Source organism: Mandrillus leucophaeus, unplaced genomic scaffold (assembly GCF_000951045.1).
Source record: "Mandrillus leucophaeus isolate KB7577 unplaced genomic scaffold, Mleu.le_1.0 Scaffold69, whole genome shotgun sequence".
In the NCBI taxonomy this organism is placed as follows: Eukaryota; Metazoa; Chordata; class Mammalia; order Primates; family Cercopithecidae; genus Mandrillus; species Mandrillus leucophaeus.
In genome coordinates, this window is record NW_012107474.1 from 2,773,626 (window position 1) to 2,777,777 (window position 4,152).

Here is a 4,152-nt window from a genome sequence, read left to right on the forward strand (position 1 = left end):
TTTCTTTGTTTTGGGGGTCTCTGAACAACTTGAATCCAACATTGGCTGAAGAATTCGTCTTCTGGCATTGATGAACCTGGGGTTGACAAAGAGAAGCTTCCATGAAAACAGACTTCATAAAGACCCTATACAGGATTAACAAATCCCAACAAACACGCTGCTCTATGAACCACCCTACAAAGAATAACTCATGTTCTCCACTATAAGAACTACTTAAGAAGACTCAACACTATTCCAAATTATCTAAATGCCCAGAAACACAGAGCCTGTTGTTTTAAAAATCATGTAAATAAGGACCAACTCGTCTATGGCACTTTTTTTTTTTTTTTTTTTTTGCCTTAACTCCTTTAGTGCGTGTTTGTGAACTAGATACTCATAGCAACATAAATGATACTGTTGAATTTGTGAATCTGACACTATTTTCCCTAAGGAAGAAAAATGTTAAAGCAGCAAGACTTTCTGTAGTGTCATCATGCCTGAGGCGATCGGGCAGTCTGCACTCGTCTGGACGTCACCAGATGACCAACGTGGCAGAGCCTCTGGGTGGCAACATGTCTGAGCCATCAGGGAATGGGACTGCCACCTCCTTTTGTTTCACCACAAAACACGATCTAAGGCAAGAGCTGCATCTTTTCAAAAACTATTCCCAATGATGAGCTGTTTCTTAGATGATTGAAGGCGTAAGTCATCCAGTAGCCCTAGACATGTGGCTAGCATGGCACATATGCACCAGCAGTGATGAAATCCCCAACAGATGTTAGCGGCTCTGTCAAACTAGGAACTCACACCTGTGATAAGACCCCACAGAGAACAAGACCAGCAACAATCACAGGTTGGCAAGGCAGGCTGGACACTGTTTTTGTTTTTTTGAGATGGAGTCTCTCCCTGTTGCACAGGCTGGAGTACAGTGGCACGATCTCAGCTCACTGCAACCTCTGCCTCCCGGGTTCAAGTGATTCTCCTGCCTCAGCCTCCCGAGTAGCTGGGACTACAGGCGCCCGCCACCACGCCCAGCTAATTTTTGTACTTTTAGTAGACAGGGGGTTTCACCATGTTGGCCAGGATGGTCTCGATCTCTTGACCTTGTGATCTGACCACCTTGGTCTCCCAAAGTGCTGGAATTACAGGCGTGAGCCACCGCATCCGGCCCAACAGTCACAGGTTGGCAAGGCAGGGTAGACATTGTTTCATATCAAATGAGTATGACAGCAATCTCAAAATACATTAAGATTAAGGGCTGCTGTCTTCAGTTCCCATTCTTATGCTCTGAGCTGTTGCCTTTAAATCTGAGCAAGTGCAAGGAGACGCAAATTCCCAGGCCGGCTCTTCCTCCTGCAGTGACTGGAGGACAAAGATAGCGACCCAGACATGCGTTCTGCTGCACCTGCCACCCTATGCCACCGACTGGGCCACTTTGCTACAAAAGAAGCTGCAATGGAAAGAAACGGAAAGAAGAACAACATCCGTCCCATGAAAGTACCTGTGAAACCAGAACCCGTCCAGATTCACGCATTACCCCAACCTAATGCAGAAGCGGCAATACCAACCATGCTTAAGGCCTCATTTCTGTCTTCTTTGTTCAGTAACACGAGTGATAAAGTAGTTGACCTCCTATTAGAGTCACACATTGCTCGTCTAGTAAAAGCCAGACTTCTCTGTCTGGATAGCTGAGTAGCCACATTCATGGTACCAGGGAAATAAAAGCATTACTTTTAGACTCAGATTCTACTCTGGTGTGTCACTGTGACAACTTCTCTCTTTTTTTAGTGCCCCCCTCTGCAAAACAACAGAACTAGAACTGGATCAGCTCTAATGTTGCCTAATTTTAAAAGTCTACGGTTTTTAAAATATCTACAATCAGATTAGGACATGGTCTTAATAATAATGAAGCAGATCGGATCCCACCATGCTTCATTTAGAGGAACCTGGTGATCCCTGCAGCACAAGCTCCATGGCTACCCACAACCCCAACAAGACCTGGGAGGGAAGGTCCCACTGCTATTGGAATGTGTTGGTTTTTTTTTTTTTTTTTTTTTTTTTTGAGATGGAGTCTCACCCTGTCGCCCAGGCTGGAGTGCAATGGTGCGATCTTGGCTCACTGCAACCTCTGCCTCCCAGGTTCAAGCCATTCTTCTACCTCAGCCTCCTGAGTAGCTGGGATTACAGGTGCATGCCACCACACCCAGCTGATTTTTCTATTTTTAGTAGAGACAGGGTTTCACCATGTTGGTCAGGCTGGTCTCGAATTCCTTACCTCATGATGTGCCTGCCTCGGCCTCCCAAAGTGCTGGGATTATAGGTGTGAGCCACTGTGCCTGGCCTGTAATGTGTTTTTATTTATTTTTATTTATTTATTTATTTTTGAGATGGAGTCTCGCTCTGTCGCCTAGGTTGGAGTGCAGTGGCGCGATCTCGGCTCACTGCAAGCTCCACCTCCCGGGTTCATGCCATTTTCCTGCTTCAGCCTCCCAAGTAGCTGGGACTACAGGCGCCCACCACCACGCCCGGCTAATTTTTTGTATTTTTAATAGAGATGGGGTTTCACTGTGTTAGCCAGTATGGTCTCGATCTCCTGACCTCATGATCCGCCCTCGGCCTCCCAAAGTGCTGGGATTACAGGCATGAGCCACCGTGCCCGGCCTGTAATGTGTTTTTAAATCCTTCTTATTCAAAGCTGCTACTAGCAGAGGCATGAGCTAATGATGGGTGTGTACATCTCACTCCAAGATGTAATGTTTGTAAATATAAAAGAAAAGAAAGTCAGAAAAAGTAAAAATAGCTACAAATATTAAACAGTTCAGAAATTTAGAATTTTTAAAAGTTACATTATTAAACTGTTAATAATACTAAAAATCAAAAGTTGATACTAAACCTAGATAAGACAATTTGTTAATGCAACATAGTGGCAAGTCAGGGAACACCAGAAATCATGAACGAAGGAAAGCGGGAGGGTGCTGAGCAGTGACCGGGCACCAGCACATCCAGAGAAGCATCCCTCCCCCTTCAGCCCACCCACCACGGGTGTGCCCCAGCCAAAGCATGTGGTTTCCACATAGACTCCAGGAAAACCACCAAGAACACGAGCAGTAGGTAACAACCATCGCAGCAACAACATACTCCGAATCTTTAAAGTTTTGTTAATATTCTATTTAAAAGATTTAACAGGAAATAACGCAAATAGTACAGTCTGTTGTGACTACACAAATCTAAAAGAATGGCAAGAGTGCAGGATCGCGGAAGTGCTTACGCAACCCCGAGGCGCGCCTCCTGCACACACGATTGCACAAAGACGAAGACTTTCCTGCTGGAACTTCGACAAGCTCACATTTTAGCACAGTTAAGACAAAGATAATAATGTTTACAACTGGAAGAATTTGTGCTTTCTTCTTTTATGCATGCCAGTTTTATTAAGCTGAAATTGCTTCCCTACATCTGAACAATAAGTAAATTTAAAAAATGAGACAAGTGACTAATAACCAAAATGGAAGACCACCCCCCACTTCAGTGCCACTTAGGAACACGGGCTTGTGGCCACAGTCTAAGTGTCCACAGCGACGTCTGACAGCAGGACTAGAAGGGGACGTTTTATGAAATGTCCTCCTGGGCGTTTCTCTCCTAGGAATGGCTCCCAGCCTCTGCCATGGAGCAGGACCTCCACAAGAAAAAGCAGCAGAGGGTCCCCCCATGGGGCAGGACCTCTCACTTTTGGCCTCCCACCATCCCAAGGTGCATCCACTAACAACACATCACAGTTCTGTTATACCTTTTTTTCTTCTTCTTCCTTTTTGTGGAGAATGAGGTCTCGCTATATTGCTCAGGCAGGTCTCGAACTCCTGGTCTTAAGCTATCTCCCACCTCTGCCTCCCCGAGAGCTGGGATTACAGGCGTGAGCCACCGCACCCGGCCTCACATCACCGTTTTGTATGAGTGTGGGGCTTAGGGGACAGCAGCACCCTAGAGAAATAGTTATTTTTTTTTCTTTTTTTAAGACGGAGTCTCGCTCTGTTGCCCAGGCTGGAGTGCAGCAGCACCATCTCAGCTCACTGTAAGGTCTACCTCCTGGGTTCACGCTGTTCTCCTGCCTCGGCCTCCCAAGTAGCTGGGACTACAGGCGCCCATCACCACGCCCAGCTAATTTTTTGTATTTTTAGT

At 46.0% G+C, this 4,152-nt stretch overlaps 1 protein-coding gene across 3 annotated transcripts in view; it reads right to left on the reverse strand.

The window, feature by feature from the left end:
• Window positions 1-4,152, reverse strand: part of PKNOX1 (PBX/knotted 1 homeobox 1) — a 32,759-nt gene that overhangs the window by 6,365 nt on the left and 22,242 nt on the right. The gene's annotated exons all lie outside the window — the stretch shown is intronic.